Source organism: Triticum aestivum, chromosome 7B, assembly GCF_018294505.1.
Source record: "Triticum aestivum cultivar Chinese Spring chromosome 7B, IWGSC CS RefSeq v2.1, whole genome shotgun sequence".
Classification (NCBI taxonomy): Eukaryota; Viridiplantae; Streptophyta; class Magnoliopsida; order Poales; family Poaceae; genus Triticum; species Triticum aestivum.
Window position 1 is genome coordinate 146,182,458 of NC_057813.1, and position 21,860 is coordinate 146,204,317.

At 41.6% G+C, this 21,860-nt stretch overlaps 1 pseudogene; it reads right to left on the reverse strand.

Annotated features, from left to right (window-relative positions):
* Positions 1–798: 798 nt before the first annotated feature.
* LOC123157782 (negative cofactor 2 complex subunit beta-like) lies at positions 799–1,433 on the reverse strand (annotated as a pseudogene).
* Positions 1,434–21,860: the final 20,427 nt, after the last annotated feature.

A 21,860-nucleotide genomic window follows, 5' to 3' on the forward strand; every position in this document is an offset into this window, starting at 1 on the left:
GTCCCAGTGATCATCGAGAAGCCAAACCATCCTAACAATTTAAAAAAAACTTTCTTGTCAACACAATTATCTTTCGAATACAAATAAACTAAACTACGCTTACTAGATGCAAAATTCAAAGCATATGTATCCAAAGCATTCTCGTCAAAACAAATATAAGTTCAATACAAATAAACTAAAATAGGCCTACTTCATACAAATATATTTTCCATAGAAATAACATGTCAACCTATGCATCCAACCATATTTTTTTGAAAAATAAACTAAACTAGGGTTCCCGAAATCAAACAAACAAGAGTTCTAACACATGCAACATTATAATACATGTAAGATTCTAATCTAATCAAATCAAACAAAGGTTCCCCAGATCCTCAAAATACAATATTTTCTATGGAAAGAAGGGGATCGGAGGAGAGTACCTTCTAGGATGGATTGGTGACGAAATCCACGGACCAAATCGTCGGATTTGAAGAATTTAGGAGAGGGGATTGAGAGGGGGAGTGGATAAGGCCGCCGCCGCCGCGTTCTTTCTTTCTGGAACTACTGCAATGGGTGGGTGGGGAGGAGAGGGCCGCCGCGCGCCTGGACATAACTCATAGTGCAGCGCCCGGCGGCTAGGCATTGCACAATGTGTGGCGCCTAGCACCGAGGCGTTGCACAGCTGGGTGCGGGGCCCGGGGCTGCCACGATGGACTGGCGTGCAACGCCCGCTAGCTAGGTGCTACACAGTAGGGTGTGGCGCCGGCATCGCGGGCGCTACACAAACAGGTCAGGGTGTGGAATAGTTTCACACCGAGTTCATTTTGTGAATTGATTTCGTCCACAAGTCAAAATAGTCAAATTTGCCGTGTTGGTTCCATGTCCCATGTCGCCGTCGTTACAGCAGCCGCCGACGTCTGACCTTGCACCGTGACGCCATACGGCGGCGGTACACCCAACAAAAAGACGGACGGCTGTGGTGCCTTCTCCTCCGTTGCCGCCGACAACTGACCTTGCACCGTTATGCGGGCCTGCGGTGGACCCAACGCGGAGTCGGACGGTTGTTGCACCATCTGCCCCGTCGCAGCCTCCCGCTGTGCGGTGGCTCGCTTGTTGTCGCGCCCCACGTAGTCCCTAACCTCGCGGTACCAGCGGAGGTGCTCAGTGAAGGCCCCGACGTAGTTGTCAAAGCCAAGCTCTTCCATGGCTTTGATCACGTGGAGGCCGCTCATCTTCTCCTTGCCCTCCTTCCTGCGTTGCTCGTGGGCCTCCATGGCAACAATGCCCATAAAGTCCTCGACACACTGGTCCACGAGGTCCAGGGCTTCTCGGTCGGAGCTCCTAACGGGCGCCTTTAGCGCCCGTTGGCAGTTCGGGCGCCCACGCGGCTGTGAACTGGGCCGACCCAGAATCGCCTGCTTCGCTCCCCCCTTGATCGCCTCCTTCGCTCCCATCGATCACAGTTCACCGGTCGACAGCTGGCCAGTTGACCGGTCAACTGTTGACTTTTGACAATAAATAAATAAAAGAAAATCTTGAATTCCAATTTTTAGTTTTTTTTGGAAAGTAAGTCCAGAAACATAAAAAGTTCATGAATTTGAAAAAAACATTGATTTTGAAAAAAAATCAGCAAATATGAAAAATAATTCATCGATTTTGGAAAAAATTTCATCAAAAATGATTAAAAGTTCATCGATTTTGAAAAAGAGTTTGTCGATTTTGAAAAAAGGTTCATCAAATTTGAATAAAGTTCATGGAATTTTAAAAAAAATGTATTTTTCATTTTTTGTTCGTGATTTCAAAATGTGTTCATAGTTTTAAATTTACTCACATTTTCAAATTTTGTTCACAATTTTACATTGTTCAATGTACATCAAAAAATGTTCAATGGGTATTTAAATGGTTTTTCAGCGCATATCACAAAATTGTTCAATGTGTAGTTAAAAATTGTTCAGACTATATTACAAAAATGTTAAATGTATAAAATTTGTTCATCTTATATCAAAAAAAATGTATAAATATGTTTTAAATTATTTCAATGTATACCACAAAAATGTTCGCTGTGCAGTAAAAAATTGTTCATCATACACCAAAAAAAATGTTCATTGTGTATTTGAAAATCGCTTGTCGTATATAAATTTTTGTTCATGTTCTCAATAATTGTTCATGTTTTAAAAATTGATGGAATTTTAAAATTTTAAAAAGTTCACCAACCATGAAAAAAGTTCATCAAGATTAAAAAAAAGGTCATCAATTTTGGAAAAAAAGTTCATTGATTTGAAAAAGAGTTCACGGGTTTTCAAAAACGGTTCACGAATTCGAAAAAGTTCATAAAGTAGGAAAAGGTTCATCGAGTTTGAAAAAAAGTTCATCGATTTGGAAAAGATTTCACGGATTTTCAAGAAGGGGTTCACGAATTCAAAAAAAGTTCACCAATCATGAAAAAAGTTCATCAAAAATGGAAAAAGGTTCATCGATTTTGGAAAAAAGTTTATCAATTTGAAAAAGTTCATTCATTTTTGAAAAACTCACATAAAATCAAAAAGTTCTTCAAATTTGACAAAAAAAACTCACAAAACTTTCAAAAGATCATCGCTCTTTCAAAAAAAATGCTCATGCATTCGAAAAAGAAAAAAAACAAATGTAAAGAAATTAAAAGAGAACGAACAATGAAATAAAAACCATCACAAAAAGCTGTCCAGAAAAAAACAAAAACGAAAAAACCGAGCTGGTAGCTTCCAAAGACCGAGCTTCCACGAACTGAGAACAACATAAGAAGAAAAACGAAGAGATTTGTCACAAGTGTGAAGAAGTCCTGGTGGTTAGTGCCTTTGCTGACGAAACGGGTGGTCTTGTGTTCGAATCCTGTTGCCGCAACATTTTTTGGAATTTAACAGAAGAAGAAAGAAAGTTAAATGGGCTGGCCCATGTCGCATCGATGGAAGGAGTTAGCTGGGCTCGGCCCGTTTTGCTTCTTTTTTTCCTTCTGTTTTTAGAGAAACATCAAAAAAGTGCATTCATAGGAATCGAACACAGAACCGCGTCACCGCGAGCGCTACACTCTAGCCACCTGGCCATGACCGCATATGTTACCACACATTTCAGTCCACTTGTTTATATCCATGTCAGTTCAGTTTTTTCTTTTTCTTTTTCCTTTTTCTTCTTTCCTCATCCTTTTTCAAATTCTGTGAACTTTTTTCAAAATCAATGAATTCCTTTTAAATTCGGATGAACTTTTTTTGAAATCCGATGAACTTTTTTTCAAATCCAATGAACCTTTTTCAGATTCGGTGAACTATTTTCAAAATCGATGAACTACTTTCGAAATCAATGAACCATTTTTCAAATCCGATGGATTTTTTTCAAATTTGATGAACTTTTTTCCAAAACGATGAACTTTTTCCCAAAATCTATGAATTTTTTTCCAAAACAATGAACTTCTTTTCAAATTTGATGAACTTTTTTCAAAATAGATGCACTTTTTTCAAAATCGATGGACTTTTTTCCAAAACGATGAATTTTTTTCAAATTCGATGAACTATTTTCATTTTTGTGTTTTTTTTCATTTAAATTCGTCAACCTTTTTTTAACGGTGAACTTTTTGTTGTGAATGATTTTTTAATTCCTGATTTTTCAAAAAAGCATACACATATTTTTTGAACAGTTAACGGTCAACTAGTCAGACCGTTCAACTAGTGAACATTGTTTCTCAAATTAGTAAACTTGTGCGCAATAGGTTTTTAGAAATGCGCGCTGGTTTCGATCCCTAGCACGCGAGTGATACAGTGGTAGGTTGTCTCTTGCAGTACTGTCGCGGCGTGAGTTCGATCTCTGCCGACTCCCGCTTTTCCTGTTTGTTTTTGCGCTACAGTATTTCGGTGCAATATTTATACTAAACAATATTTATACAGTATTTAGATGATCTGACCATATTTATATTAAACAATATCAAAATCTACAATACTAAAGATATACAATATAAGCTATTTCCATGATGCATCTAATGATGTTGTTTTGATGTTATGAACGGTCATTTTTTTCTATAATCTGGATCAAACTTGACAAAGTTTGACTTTAGACAAAATTTATATGCAGAGTAAAAAGAAATGAAGGAAGTATCAAGTTTTTATTTTGGCAAAAAAAATTAATCTATTCATCATTTTCCAATGTGCCATAAAGAACAACAGAAGTAACAAAGATTACATCCAAGTCCGTAGATCATCTAGCGACAATTAGAGCGAACGAAAGGTGGGCCCCCTCATCGCCCCTCGCGCACTGCAGCTGGGGAAAATTTGTTGCAGTAGTCTATCAGAAAGTCGTCGTGCTAAGGTCCCGCAAGACCATCGCACCAGAATGGCAACTGTCACCTATGAAAAGAAGCATAGATCGGAAGGATCCAACCCAAGACACACGAACGAAGACTGGATCCAAGCTAATCCATAGAAAACAAGCACCAACTGAATCCTTCGAGATCCGCCGGAGACACACGAACGAAGATTGGATCCAAGATGATCCACAAAAGACCAGCACCGAGCGAATCATGCGTGATCTGCCGGAGACACACCTTCACATGCCTTCCAACAATGATAGACGAATCACCGGAATGGGGGATAGGCAGGGAGAACCTTATTCCATCTTCAGGGAGTTGTCATAGCCCCGCCATCCTAAGCAGGACACGAACCATAACTGAACGGATAAAACATCGAAAAAAATGAGAAGGACCCCTCGTGCCGCCAGCGGTCAGGGTCTGATACGTCTCCGTTGTATCTATAATTATTGATTGTTTCAAGCCATTATCCTACTATTTCCACATACCTTTGGCGACAATTTATATGATTTTCTTGGACTAACATATTAACCCATTGCCCAATGATAGTTCATGTTTGTTGCATGTTTTTTGTTTGCAGAGAAATCATATCAAACAAAGCCCAAACATGATAAAATTTTACGGAGATTTTTTTGAATATATGTGAATTTTAGGCGCAAGAATCAACGCAAATAGAGGTCCACAGGCTTCACAAGGGGGCAGGGCACCCCCCTAGGGCGCGCCATGGTGTGTTGTGGACACCTCGTAAATCAGTTGGAGCTCTACTTTGGTCTCAAGGATGCTCATATCGGGAAAAATCGTGTTAAAATTTCAGCCTGGTCGGAGTTACGGATCTCCGGATATTTAAGAAACGGTTTTTGGCAGAAAACTGTTCTAAAAATCTTACGATTCAGCGATTTATCGTCCGATTTATCGCTACTCCTGGAGTGGCCGATATGATTATGTCTTATCTTCACCGTTTATCACTTGGGCCGATTTATCACTCTGACAAGTGATATATCGAGAATCTACTGATAAGTCGATCGTATTCCTAGCACTATTTTTTGCAAAAATTTTGTTTATTTGTGTTTGTGTACCTTGTTAATCAATATGTACTAATTTCCTATTTTTTTGTCATTATATGAGGATTCAGAGGCTAGGAATCAAGGTAATACTTCTGCCCAAATTTTTTTGGTGTTGTTGAATATAACATATTTTAGTGTTGGGAACCTGAGATTTGCAAAATTTGGCCGATTAATAGTCGACCGATTTCCGATTAATCTCTAATCCTGGATTGACCGAGACGATAACGATAAGCGATATCCTCAACATTGACAAAAACTGATGCAAAACAGAGAAGAACACACACACACACACACACACACACACACACACACACACACACACAGAGAGAGAGATCCAATAAACATATATGCGAAACGGAGAGGAAACAGAGAGAGATCCAATCTTGGAGGGGCTCCCGTCCCTTGGGGGCGGGGAGACCAAGAACCAGAGGAGGAAATCCTTCTCCCATCAAGGGAAAAGGCCAAGGAAGAAGAAGGAGGGGGGCTCCCCCCCTCTCTCGGTGGCGCCGGAGTGCCGCTGGGAGAACCATTGTGACGGCGATCTACATCAACAACTTCGCCGCCATCAAAAACAACTCTCTCCCTCTCCTTACAAAAACAACTCTCTCCCTCTAGCGCCGGAGTGCCGCTGGAGGAAATCCTTCTCCCATCAAGGGAGAAGGCCGACGAAAAAGAAGAAGGAGGGGGGCTCTCCCCCCCCCCTCTCGGTGGCACCGGAGTGTCGCTGGGAGAACCATCGTGACGGCGATCTACATCAACAACTTCTCCGCCATAAATATAACTCTCTCCCTCTCCTTACAGCGATGTAACCTCTCTTTTCTTGTGGTAATTTCTACTTGAACATGGTGCTTTATGCCACATATTATTATCCAGTAATGTTCGGTCATCCTATGATGTTTGAGTAGATTCCTTTTGTCCTATGGTTTAACTGTGGTATGGTGTGATTGATATGAGTTGTATGTTAATATGGTGTTGTCCAATGGCGCCCTCCGTGCCGCGCACACGTGTGAGAATTCCCGATGTAGGGTGTTGCAATACGTTCATGATTTTCTTATAGTGGGTTTGCGAGAGTGACAGAAGGTTAAACCCGAATAAGGGGGTTGTTGCGTATGGGAATAAAGTGGACTTGTTACTTAATGCTATAGTTGGATTTACCTTAATGATCCTTAGTAGTTGCGGATGCTTGCTAGAGTTCCAATCCTAAGTGCATATGATCCGAGTACAGAAAGTGTGTTAGCTTACGCCTCTCCCTCATTGCATATGATAAGTATCTATCATGTTATAATCAATTACCTAGGGAAAATATTTCTCATTGTTCTACAAAAGCTTTCTACTAAACCAATTAACTCTATTATATTGCAAAGTACTTCTACTCTTATTTCTACAAAGTAATTTTATTCGTGTTCTAGGTAAAGCGAATGTTAAGTGTGGGTCAAGTTCTGGGTGGTCGATAGAACTTGAAGGGAATATTAATTTTACCTTTAGCTCCTCGTTGAGTTTGACACTCTTACTTATCGAAAAAGGTCACAAATGATCCCCTATATTTGTGGGTTATCAGGGTCCACTGTGCCCCATTTCCCTAGGACCTCCAGAGACATGGTGGACAGGCGACATCGCAAACCGGAGGCATAGGAACCATACTCGCATGTGCACCTGAAGTCGCAAGACAAAACGGATATGAGAAGAATCTTATTTTTTATAAAAGATATAAAGTTTGAGGAACATATGAAAATAATAAAATCTATCTAGATGTGTAGTAACATCAAAAAATGCAAGTGAAAGAGAACATAAGATATATACAACACCCATAGAAAAGTACAAACAAAACATACAAAAAATAGAAATAAAATGCTCGAATGAGGTATTGGATTAATTCAAGACCTCTTAATTCCATGGATAAAAACAAAATAGGTAAGCTACTATTTTTCATGTTCCAAATGTGTCTTCCTAATTACATTGTGGCACGATATTTTGTAGGAATGGAGCGATCATCGTCTGTAGAGTGAGTCCATCATGACTAGAAAAAAACTAAGGGCGACCGAGCAGCAATCGCGAGACGGACGCTAGGGTTAGGGTTTCTCTCTCAGGGGTAGTGATCTTCTAGAGGTGCTTGTGTTAACAATGGTTTTGGACCTTTTATCAGATGGTTCTGGTGATCTTCTATGTTGCAGAACTGGGGGCTACAAGGCGGGGGCGAGGGATGGTGACTCCGACAAAGAATAAGGTGGCAGATGGATCGACAAGCAGGGGTTCTTCATGGTTTCCGACCAATAGGAAATCTTATAAGGAGGTGGATCGACTCTCAACAAGGCATGGGGACTTGATTCTAAGAGAGAAAGAAACATCGAAAATTGTCTTCGCGGATTGAACTATGGATCTGCCAAGGGTTTCCAAGTGGTCAACAGTTGGAAAGTTATGCTTGCCATTGTCGATGAAAATCAATACTTTCAAAAAAGAGATGCAGTGGTGTGGGGTTTGCATCGTGTGAGGCTCAGTTCAAGAACATAGGTAATAATATTATTGGGGTGCACCTCGGTGGCGAGGGCGACAGTTAACACGTTTAAGTAAATGTCCATGAGCATTCCTTAAGATATGTGATGCTTAATCAAGAAAGGTATGTTGGGGCCTACCCGTGAGAGATACGTCTCCAACGTATCTATAATTTTTGATTGTTCCGTGCTATTATATTATCTATTTGAATGTTTTATATGCATTAATATGCTATTTTATATTATTTTTGGGACTAACCTATTAACCTAGAGCCTAGTGCCAGTTTCAGTTTTTTCCTTGTTTTTGAGCTTCAAGGAAAAGGAATACTAAACGGAGTCCAAATGGAATAAAAACTTCACGATGATTTTTCTTGGACCAGAAGACACCCAGGAGACTTGGAGTGCAAGTCAGAAGAGCCATGAGGCAGCGACAAGGGTGGAGGGCATGCCCCCCTACCTTGTGGGCCCCTCATGACCCCCTAACCTAGATCTTCCTCCTATATATTTGCAAATATTCCCAAACCACCAGAAGCATCCATGAAAACACTTTTTCAACGTCGTAACCTTCTATTCCCATGAGATCCCATCTAGGGGCCTTTTCTGGCATCCTGCCGGAGGGGGATTCGGTCATGGAGGGCATCTAGATCAACCCTATTGCCCTTCTGATGAAGCATGAGTAGTCCACTACAGACCTATGAGTTCATAGCTAGTAGCTAGATGACTTCTTCTCTCTCTCTTTGATTTTCAACACCATGTTCTCCTCGATGTTCTTGGAGATCTATCTGATGTAATACTTTTTTGCGGTGTGGTTGTCGAGACCCGATGAATTGTGGATTTGTGATCAGCTTATCTATGAATATTATTTGAATCTCCTCTGAATTCTTATATGCATGATTTGGTATCTGTGTATTTCTCTTTGAATTATTGGTTTGGTTTGGCCAACTAGATTTGTTTTTCTTGCATGGGAGAGGTGCTTAGCTTTTGGTTCAATCTTGTGGTGACCTCACCCAGTGAAAAAGTAGGGGTAGCGAGGCATGTATTTTATTGTTGCCATCAAAGATAAAAAGATGGGGTTTACATCATATTGCTTGAGTTTATTCCTCTACACCATGTCATCTTGCTTAATGAGTTACTCTGTTGTTTATGAACTTAATACTCTAGATGCAGGCAGGAGTCGGTCGATGTGTAGAGTAATAGTAGTAGACGCAGGCAGGAGTCGGTCTACTTGATACAGACGTGATGCCTATGTTGGGTAACGTAGCATGCAATTTCAAAAAAATCCCTACGCTCACGCAAGATCTATCTAGGAGATGCATAGCAACGAGAGGGGAAGAGTGTGTCTACATACCCTCGTAGACCATAAGCGGAAGCGCTTATTTAAAGCGGTTATGTAGTCGTACACCTTTGCGATCCGCCCGATCAAGTACCGAACGCACGACACCTTCTTGTTCTGCACACGTTCAGATCGGTGTCGTCCTCGCCATCTTGATCCAGCAAGCAGGGCCAGGTAGTAGATGAGTTCCGTCAGCATAACGGCATGGTGACGGTGGTGGTGTAGCAATCCCGCAGCGCTTCGCCTAAGCACTATGATGATCTAGAACGGAGGAGTAAACTAGAAGCGGAGGGGTGCCGACACACGGCATGGAATAAGTTGTGTATTATGTGGCACCCCTCCCCACATATATATAGGTGTGGGAGGGGAGGAGGCAGCCCCTGGGGCGCCCCAAGTGGTGCGGCGGCAGCCCTATGGATCCTCCCTTTTGTGCCCCCTGCCAAAAAATGGCACAAGGGAGAAGGAAAGGGAGGAGGCGCCCCCTTCTTTCCTTCATCCCCTCTCCAGATATGGTAAGAGGAGGTGGCACCTCTCCCTTCCATCTAGTTGGGTGTGGATGCCATAGAGGGGGCGCACCAGCCCATGTGGGCTAGTGTGTTCCCTCTACATGGCCCGGTAAGGCACAATACTCCCCCGGTGCCTCCGGAACCCCTTCTGGTATTCCCATAACTTTTCGGTGCACTCTGAAACCATTCCGGAGACGAAATAGCATCGTCTTATATCAATCTTTACCTCTGGACCATTCTGGAGCTCCTCTTCATGTCCGAGATCACATCCAGGACTCCGAACAACATTCGGTCACCAAATCACACAACTCATATAATACCAAATCGACATCGAACGTTAAAGCGTGGGGACCCTACGGGTTCGAGAACTATGTAGACATGACCGAGACACCTCTCCAGTTAATAACCAATAGCGAAACCTGGATACCCATATTGGCTCCTACATATTCAACAAAGATTTTACTCAGTCGAACCGTTACGACAACATACGTAATTCCTTTTGTCCATCAGTATGTTACTTGCCCGAGATTCGAACGTTGATATCTTCATACCTAGTTCAATATCGTTACTGGCAAGTCTCTTTACTCATTCCGTAATACATCACCTCGTGACTAACTCCTTAGTCGTTTGCTTGCAAGCTTATGATGTGTATTACCGAGAGGGCCCAGAGATACCTCTCCGATACTCGGGGTGACAAATCCTAATCTCGATCTATGCCAACTCAACAAACACCTTTGGAGATACCTGTAGAGCATCATTATAATCACCTAGTTACATTGTGATGTTTTATAGCACACAAGGCATTCCTCCGGTATCCAAGAGTTGCATAATCTCATAGTCAAAGGAATGTGTATTTGACATGAAGAAAGCAATAGCAATAAAACTTAACGATCATTATGTTAAGCTAATGGATGGGTCTTGTCCATCACATCATTCTCCTAATGATGTGATCCCGTTATCAAATGACAACTCATGTCCATGGTTAGGAAACCTTAACCATCTTTGATCAACGAGCTAGTCTAGTAGAGGCTTACTAGGGACACAGTATTTGTTTATGTATTCACACATGTATTTAAGTTCCCGATCAATAAAATTCTAGCATGAATAATAAACTTTATCATGAAATAAGGAAATATAAAATAACAACTTTATTATTGCCTCTAGGCCATATTTCCTTCAATCTCCCACCTGCACTAGAGTCAATAATCTAGTTCACATCGCCATGTGATTTAACACCAATAGTTCACATCGTCATGTGATTAGCACCCATAGTTCACATCGCCATGTGACCACCACCCAAAGGGTTTACTAGAGTCAATAGTCTAGTTCACATCGCCATGTGATTAACACCCAAAGAGTACTAAGGTGTGATCATGTTTAGCTTGTGATATAGGTTTAGTCAACGGGCTGTCACATTCAGATCCGTATGTATTTTGCAAATTTCTATGTCTACAAAGCTCTGTATGGAGCTACTCTAGCTAATTGCTCCCACGTTCAATATGTATCTGGATTGAGACTTAGAGTCATCTAGATCAGTGTCAAAGCTTGCATCAACGTAACTCTTTACAACAAACTCTTTATCACCTACATAACAGAGAAACATTTCCTTAGTCCTCTTTAAGGTAACTAAGGATAATTTTGACCGTTGTCCAGTGATCTAATCCTGGATCACTATTGTACCCCGATGTCAAACATTTCTTTACGACGAACTCTTTGTGACCTCCATAACCGAGAAACATTTCCTTACTCCTCTTTAAGGTAACTAAGGATAATTTTGACTGTTGTCCAATGATCTACTCCTAGATCACTATTGCACCCCCCTTGTCAAACTCATGGCAAGGTATACAACAGGTTTGGTACATAGCATGGCATACTTTATAGATCCTATGGCTGAGGCATAGGGAATGACTTTCATTCTCTCTTTATCTTCTGCCGTGGTCGAGTTTTGAGTCTTTACTCAACTTCACACCTTACAATACAGGCAAGAACTCCTTCTTTGACTGATCCATTTTGAACTCATTCAAAATCTTTTCAAGGTATGTACTCATTAAAAGTCTTATCAAACGTCTTGATTTATCTCTATAGATCTTGATGCCCAATATGTAAGCAGCTTCACCGAGGTTTTTCATTGAAAAATTCTTATTCAAGTATCCTTTTATGCTATCCAGAAATTCTATATCATTTCCAATCAACAATATGGCATCCACATATAATATCAGAAATGCTACAGAGCTCCCACTCACTTTCTTGTAAATACATGCTTCATCGAAAGTGTGTATAAAACCATATGCTTTGATCACCTCATCAAAGCGTATATTCCAACTCTGAGATGCTTGCACCAGTCCATAGATGGATTGCTGGAACTTGCACACTTTGTTAGCACCTTTTTGATCGACAAAACCTTATGGTTGTATCATATACAACTCTTCTTTAAGAAATCCATTGAGGAATGCAGTTTTGATGTCCATTTGCCAAATTTCATAATCATAAAATGCGGCAATTGCTAACATGATTTGGACAGACTTAAGCATCGCTACGGGTGAGAAAGTCTCATTGTAGTCAACCCCTTGAACGTGTCGAAAACCTTTTGTGACAAGTCAAGCTTTGTAGATGGTGACATTACCATATGCATTTGTCTTCCTCTTGAAGATCCATTTATTCTCTATGGCTTGCTGATCATCGGGCAAGTCCACCAAAGTTCATAATTTGTTCTCATACATGGATCATATCTCATATTTCATGGCCTCAAGCCATTTATCGGAATATGGGCTCATCATAGATTCTTCATAGTTCGTAGGTTTGTCATGGTCTAACAACATAATTTCCAGAACAGGATTTTCGTACCACTCTGGTGCGGAGCATGCTCTGGTTGACCTATGAAGTTCAGTAGTAACTTGATCTAGAGTTTCATGATCATTATCATTTGCTTCCTCTCTAGCTGATGTGGGCACCTCGGAAACAGTTTTCTGAGATGTAGTATTCTCAACTTTAAGATAACTTACAATTACCTCATCAAGTTCTACTTTCCTCCCACTCACTTCTTTCGAGAGAAACTCCTTCTCTAGAAAGAACCCATTCTTACCAACAAAGATTTTGCCTTCGGATCTGTGGTAGAAGGTAATACCCGATTGTTTCTTTTGGGTATCCTATGTAGACGCACTTCTCCTACTTGGGTTCGAGCTTATCAGGCTGAAGCCTTCTTACATAAGCATCGCATCCCCAAACTTTAAGAAAATACAGCTTAGGTTTATTGCCAAACCACAGTTAATACGGTGTTGTCTCAAAGAATTTAGACGATGCCCTGTTTAACATGAATGCAACTGTCTCTAATGCATAACCCAAAACGATAGTGGTAAATCAGTAAGATACATCATAGATCGCACCATATCTAATAAAGTAGATTACGACATTAGGACGCACCATTACGTTGTGGTGTTCCAGGTGGCGTGAGTTGTGAAACTATTCCACATTGTTTTAAATGAAGGCCAAACTCGTAACTCAAATATTCGCCTCCATGATCAGATCGTAGAAACTTAATTTTCTTGTTATGATGATTCTCCACTTCGTTTTGAAATTCTTTGAACTTTTCAAATGTTTCAGAGTTGTGTTTCATTAAGTAAATATACCCATATCTGCTCAAATCATCTGTCAAGGTCAGAAAATAACGATACCCGCCATGTGCCTCAATACTCATCGGACCGCATACATCGGTATATATTATTTCCAATAAGTCATTGGCTCGCTCCATTGTTCCAGAGAACGGAGTTTTAGTCATCTTACCCATGAGGCATGGTTCACAAGTATCAAATGATTCATAATCAAGTGATTCCAAAAGCCCATCTATATGGAGTTTCTTCATGCGCTTTACACCAATATGACCTAAACGGCAGCACCACAAGTATGTTGCACTATGATTATCTACTTTGCATCTTTCGGCATCAATATTATGAATGTGTATCACTATGATCGAGATTCAATAAACCATTCATATTGGGTGTAAGACCATAGAAGGTTTTATTCATGTAAACATAATAACAATTATTCTCTGACTTAAATGAATAACCATGTTGCAATAAACATGTTCTAATCATATTCATGCTCAATGCAAACACATAATTACATTTATTTAGGTTCAACACTAATCTCAAAGGTACAGAGAGTGTGCGATGGTGATCGTATCAACCTTGGAATCACTTCCAAGTTCCAACACACATCGTCACCATGCCCTTAACTAGTCTCTGTTTATTCTGCAACTCTTGTTTCGATTTACTAATCTTAGCAACTGAACCGATATCAAATATCCAGGGGTTACTATAAACACTAGTAAGGTACACATTGGTAACATGTATATCTAATATACTTTTGTTTACTTTGCCATCCTTCTTATCCACCAAGTATTTGGGGTAGTTCCGTTTCTAGTGACCATTCCCTTTGTAGTAGAAGCACTAAGTTTCAGGCTTGGGTCTAGCTTTGGGCTTCTCCACGGGAGTGGCAACTTGCTTGCCATTCTTCTTGAAGTTCCCTTTCTTTCTCTTTGCCTTTTTTCTTGAAACTAGTGGTTTTATCAACCATCAACACTTGATGCTCTTTCTTGGTTTCTACCTTCGTTGATTTCAGCATCGTGAAAAGCTTGGGAATTGTTTTTGTCATCCCTTGCATATTATAGTCCATCACGAAGTTCTAGTAGCTTCGTGATAGTGACTAGAGAACTCTGTCAATCACTATCTTATATGGAAGATTAACTACCACTTGATTCAAGTGATTGTAGTACCCAGACATTCTAAGCACATGCTCACTAGCTGAGCTATTCTCCTCCATCTTGTAGGCAAAGTACTTGTCAGAGGTCACATACCTCTCGACATGGGCATGAGTCTAAAATACCAATTTCAGCTCTTGGAACATCTGATATGCTCCGTGGCGTTCAAAACATTTTTGAAGTCCTGGTTCTAAGCCGTAAAGCATGGTGCACTAAACTATCAAGTAGTCATCATATCGAGCTTGCCAAACATTCATAACATCGGCATCTGCTCGTGCAATAGGTATGTCACCTAGCGGTGCATTAAGGACATAATTCTTCTATGCAGCAATGAGGATAATCCTCAGATCATGGATCTAGTCCGCATCATTGCTACTATCATCTTTCAACTTAGTTTTCTCTAGGAACATATCAAAAAACATAGGGGAGCTACAACGCGAGCTATTGATTTACAACATAATTTGCAAATACTATCAGGACTAAGTTCATGATAAATTAAAGTTCAATTAATCAAATTACTTAAGAACTCTCACTTAAACTGACATCCCTCAGGTCATCTAAGTGAAACATGATTCAAATCAACTAACCCATGTCCGATCATCACGTGATATGGGGTAGTCATAACTGGTGAACATCTCTATGTTGATCATATCTACTATATGGTTCATGTTCGATCTTTCGATCTCCAGTGTTCCGAGGCCATGTCTGTACATGCTAGGCTCGTCAAGTTTAACCCGAGTATTCTGCATGTGCAAAACTGTCTTGCACCCATTGTATGTGAACATAGAGTCTATCACACCCGACCATCACGTGGTGTCTCAACACGACGAACTGCCGCAACGGTGCATACTCAGGGAGAACACTTATACCTTGAAATTTAGTTAAGGGATCATCTTATAATGCTACTGCCGTACTAAGCAAAATAAGATGCATAAAAGATAAACATCACATGCAATCAAAATATGTGACATGGTATGTCCATCATCATCTTGTGCTTTTGATCTCCATCTCCAAAGAATCGTCATGATCTCCATCATCACCGGCTCTACACCTTGATCTCCATCGTTGCCTCGTGGTCGTCTCGCCAACTATTGATTCTAAAACTATCGCTAACGTATAGTGATAAAGTAAAGCAATTACATGGCGTTTGCATTTCATATAATAAAGATACAACCATAAGGCTCCTGCCTATTACCGATTTCTTTTACAAAACGTGATCATCTCATACAACAACGTATATCACATCATGTATTGACCATATCACATCACAACATGCCCTGCAAAAAAGTTAGGCGTCCTCTACTTTGTTGGTGCAAGTTTTACGTGGCTACTACGGGCTTCTAGCAAGAACCGTTCTTACCTACGCATCAAAACCACAATGGTGATTTATCAAGTTTGTTGTTTTAACCTTCAACAAGGACCGGGCGCAGTCAAATTCGATTCAACTAAAGTAGGAGAAACAGACACCCGCCAGCCACCTTTATGCAAAACTAGTTGCATGTCTTTCGGTGGAACCAGTCTCATGAACGTGGTCATGTAAGGTTGGTGTGGGCCGCTTCATGCAACAATACCGCCGAATCAAAATAAGACATTGGTGGTAAGCAGTATGACGATCACCTCCCACAACTCCTTGTGTTCTACTCGTGCATATCATCTACCCATAGACCTGGCTTGGATGCCACTGTTGGGTAACGTAGCATGCAATTTCAAAAAAAATCCTACGCTCACGCAAGATCTATCTAGGAGTTGCATATCAACGAGAGGGGAAGAGTGTGTCTATGTACCCTAGGGTGCCCCAAGTGGTGCGGCGGCAGCCCTAGGGCTCCTCCTTTTGGTGCGCCCCCTGCCAAAAATTGGCACAAGGGAGAATGAAAGGGAGGAGGCGCCCCCTTCTTTCCTTCATCCCCTCTCCGGGGTATGGTAAGAGGACGTGGCGCCTACCCTTCCATCCAATTGGATGAGGCTGCCATAGAGGGTGCGCAACAGTCCATGTGGGCTAGTGTGTTCCCTCTACATGGCACAATAAGGCCCAATACTCTCCCGATGCCTCCGGAACCCCTTCTGGTATTTCGATAACTTTCCGGTGCATTCCGAAACCATTCCGGAGACCAAATAGCATCGTCGTATATATTAATATTTACCTCCGGAGCTCCTCGTCATGTCTGTGATCACATCTGGGACTCCTAACAACATTCGGTCACCAAACCACACAACTCATATAGTACCAAATCGACATCAAACGTTAAGCGTGCAGACCCTACGGATTCGAGAACTATGTAGACATGATCGATACACCTCTTTGTTCAATAACCAACAGCGGAACCTGGATGCCCATATTGGCTCCTACATATTCTACGAAGATCTTTACCGGTCAAACTATTATGCCAACATACGCAACTCCTTTTGTCCATTAGTATGTTACTTACCCGATATTCGATCGTCGGTATCTTCATACCTAGTTCAATCTCGTTACCGGCAAGTCTCTTTACTCGTTCCGTAATGCATAACTCGTGACTAACTTCTTAGTCGTCCGCTTGCAAGCTTCTGATGTGTATTACCGAGAGGGCCCAGAGATACCTCTCCGATACTCGGAGTGACAAATCCTAATATCGATCTATGCCAACTCAACAAACACCTTCGGAGATACCTGTAGAGCATCTTTATATTCACCCAGTTATGTTGTGACGTTTGATGGCACACAAGGCATTCCTCCGGTATCCGGGAGTTGCATAATCTCATAGTTGAAGGAATATGTATTTGACATGAAGAAAGCAATAGCAATAAACTAAACAATCGTTATGCTAAGCTAATTGATGGGTCTTGTCCATCACATCATTCTCCTAATGATGTGATCCCGTTATCATATGACAACTCATGTCCATGGTTAGGAAACCTTAACCATCTTTGATCAATGAGCTCGTCTAGTAGAGGCTTACTAGGGACACTTTACTTGTTTATGTATTCACACATGTATTTAAGTTTCCGATCAATACAATTCTAGCATGAATAATAAACCTTTATCATGAAATAAGGAAATATAAAATAACAACTTTATTATTGCCTCTAGGGCATATTTCCTTCAGCCTATATTGCATAATCATTGCCTTGGATATCATCATAACTTTGCGCTTTTCTATCAATTGCTCGACAGTAATTTGTTCACCCACCGTATTATTTGCCTTCAAGAGAGAAGTCTCTAGTGAAACCTATGGCCCCAGGTCTATTTTTCATCATATTAGTTTCCAGTCTACTATTTTCCATCATATTAGTTTCCAATCTACTATTTGCAATCTTTTATTTTCAGATCTATGAACCAAAAAAAACCAAAAATATTGTATCTTTTGTTTATCTATCTCTATCAGATCTCATTTTTGCAAGTGACCGTGAAGGGACTGACAACCCCTTTATCGCATTGGGTGCAAATGTTTGATTATTTGTGCATGTATTGGTGATTTGTGCGTTCTTCTCCTACTGGATTGATACCTTGGTTCTCAAACTAAGGGAAATACTTATCTCTACATTGCTGCATCACCCTTTCCTCTTCAAAGGAAAAACCAACGCAGGCTCAAGAAGTAGCAGTGAGCCTTCTTCTTCTCTTCATTAATATTTTTGTAGTGAAACTATACAAAATAAAGCAGCTACAAGAGAATTAGTTCATTGAGATCGAGTTGAGCTTCATTACACATTGGTGTGTAGGTAGGTCAGCACCATTTACTAATCTTTACTACGTCAAGTGAGGTATATATATTGCCAGGTCAACAACATTTACTGAGCTTTACTACATCAAGTGATGTATATAATCTAGAGGCAAGAGAGAAAAAGATACAGACCTCCAATAACATAATAGACCTTAATTGTCAACATCAGGGGAATAACTACGTTGTCTAGCATCACTTAAGTAATTTAAGTTATTATTCAACACATACAAGCAAAAGCTAGCCATGCCTTAGAGACAGTGTCTTGAACTAGGGGTTACTCACCACGTCGTTGCCCGACCAGGTGGATCAGGTCGAGGGCCCCCATGACGGTTCACTATTGGGCAACTTCGGACATCCTATGACATTTACTAGGAATATTCCGCAAGACTTAGTGATCAAGACAAGGACTCCTCTCCACCGTCGTATCTGACTAGAACTCTTGTTGTCCTAGGCCTTCGGTATAAGTTGAGGCCAGACGAGTCGATACAGGACATCTGACATACATTCGTCATCATCATACACCTAGGGTTTAGACCACAACTCACGATCTCGAGGTAGATCAACTATCTACTTTGATACTCTGATAATACAACAAAGAGTAGGACGTAGGGTTTTACCTCCATAGAGAGGGTCTGAAATTAGGTAAAGCATTGTGTCCTCTGTCTTTTGTTACCTATCGATCCAATCTAAAAGCTCGGCCCCCCTTACCTAAGGTATGCATGTTTTGGCACCGATATTGGTGCTTTCATTGAGAGCTTGTTGTTTGATCGCCAAGGATTGATGGCTCATCTACAGATTGACAACAATTTTTCTAGACAGCGGATTTGTGTTCATCGTCTCGTCTCTGCCTCCTCAGGCATTGCTGTGACTATTGCTTCAGTGTAATTGTGCGGAATTGAACCTAAAAAAACCCTCTAACTTTTCATCATGTCCCGATGGAGGAATCTCCGGGAATCTCCGATATACTGGAGGTCTATCAAATCTGGACGAGAATCTGGATGAGTTTGGGGTGAGGAGTCTAGAGTCTAGCTTAAAAATCATTTGTGAAATCCAACCATTCATACTGCGGAATTCCTATATTGACCACCCCTCAAAATTTCAGCTCAGTCCGACCGTTCAAACTCTGGAAAACGTCAGATGAGTGCATCACTTTACAGATCTGTTTTCTGCGCAAAAACAAATCCGACCCGAGTTCATCTTTTTCATGAACGGGTTATCAGACATCCTTTTTGAAGGAACGTTTTCTAGAGTATTGTATTTTGTTCTCAAGCATGTGCCTACAAATTCTAAAGCCTTTTTGAGCAATCTTCATCATCGTGCATGTGTTAAACAGCCCGACAACGTTGCGCCACGGCTGTCGACCTGCGCTAGACAGGTCATCGCTTCGTCGAGCTAAGGTCAGCCTCATTAGATCATCACTCCGGCAAGCTGACCAAGAGTTTGACATCACAAAGCCTAAATCATCACCAACAACGTCATCCCATGAATTACGCGGGGCGGGCACACAGGCATCATTGCACAGTCACTTTATCAAGCAGGCATCGAGCATCACAAATTTCGACCTGCGTTGGCGTCGCCATGCACCTCTTTTCAAACCGATGTCCAACACGTCGACCTACCTTGACACGTTAGCTGACATGGAGGCTCCGGCGTCTTGCTGCCGAGTTGCTCTGTCACCTCGGCTAGATCGGGGGCTTCGCCATCTCTGCATATGCCTACTCTAGGGACTTCGGCATCACTAGCCGACCAGCTTCGTCATGTTAGCTGAACCGGGGGCTTTGGCTTACCACATCAACCATGCTGTGTCGCCACTTCGTCGAGTCGAGCTCCTCACTCGGTCACCTTAGCCTTGTGGGCTGAGACAATGGCTAGGTCGAGGACTACGTCTTCGTCCTGCAACAAGCCCGGACCGCGTCATCGACCCCGAGCACATGAACCAGCTAAGTCGCTTTCATGCTCAAAATTTCTCAACTTTTAAATATTTGGTTGGTTCAACCAAGCACTTCATTTGTGTTACGAAAATAGCTATTTGTCACAAACGATGTTTGTTACAAACATTATTTGTTAAAAACAACTTTCTTTACCCAAGTTAATTGGGGGCTCTTAAATTTATATGAGCCATTTTATAAGAAGTGTTTTCTTCTTAGTCATTGCAAAGTATTTTTCTACCACTCCTTTTTCGACTCGAGTGTATGATCAATAGCTGGATAGCCTGATTTCTCTCTAAAGCCGCTCGAGTTTAGTTTGCTAAACTGGCCTTTGAGAAGCACTCCGCCTTCGGGATAAAGAGGTTGAAGCCGAAGGTTGATCTACCTTATGTTTAGAGATCCGATGTGTCATGTTGAAGCACAACTAAAGCAAAAATTTATCTTAAGACCAATTTTGGATTGGAACGAAAAAACTTGATCTAATGTAGACGTAAAGTTTTACTAAAGTTTTTTTTGATTTTCCAAACTTATGGCACCTTTAACCTATTTGTATGTTTTTTCTTTCACGAGACGGGACATACTCTTGACCGAGGTGCCATGTGTATTGGTTCAGCTTGGGAAATCTTTTTCTACCCGCAGCTCGGCATCTTTCCTGCCGACCTGCACGTCGGCATTGTCAAAACGTACATGACAATTGAACTAGTTCCCAAGGAGATAGGCTCCTTCGGTCGGCCATGCTGCCCAACCCAAGTCTCGGGGGCTACAACATTGGAAATTCAATGCAGTAAAAATCAAAGTGCAAAACAGCTTCCAAGCAGATTACGATCCTCAGGTTGGTCGGCCGCACCCAACCTAAGTCTCAGAGCTATTGCGCACTACGTTTTGGTTCCTAAGTATGTTGTCGAGCATAGACTTGATCCTCAGGCCGATTTCGTGACTCGACCTGAGTCTCAGGGGCTACTGGGATCAGTGGTTTTGTTTTATCCTTCAAGTGCATCTGTGATTTTAGGCTGACACGCACCTTGAGGGCTACTCACTATACATCTCGGCAGTACATCAATTTCCCCAATTGGAAATAAATTCCGCAAGAAATCAGACCAAACCTGATGAGGTGCACCACCTCAGAAGCAGTCTGGCATAAAGCACAGCTACCATTAGCTGGCTCCATAGAGGGCATTTCTGGCCTTAAGCTCAGTTGAAATCCTTCAAATTCTTCAAGATCGAGGTAATATATGACACCTCGGGTGTAGTTTGGTGTTGGAGCCCCACAAGAAGATACCACCGCATGAGAAAACCTTGAAACCATAGGTGTGGCGTAAAAATAACTGGGCATTGATAAAGGTCGAGAACTTAAAGGGACCCTGGGATACCCATCACGAGAACTCTTCGGATACACCTAGGTGATCCTCAAGATTAGAGATGGGAAGAATTTTTAAACCAGCTTTCAATACCGATGGCCGAAGATGAAGAATAGTTCGGAAGAACTGAGGAGCGTCCCCAACTTGAAGGCCGGTTCAGGGGGCTACTGACGGTGTCTTGGACTAGGGTGTAATCACCATGTCATTTCCCGACCAGGTGGATCGGGCCGAGAACCCCTCCCCCCCCCGCCCCCCCCCCCCCCGCACACACACACACCATGGCGGTTCACTATTGGGCCACTTAGGGCAGCCCATGACATATACAAGGAAGATTCCACAAGACTTGGTGATCAAGACAAGGACTCCTCTCCACCAACGTATCCGACTAGGACTCTCCATCTTCTTTGAATGCCTGCTCAGTA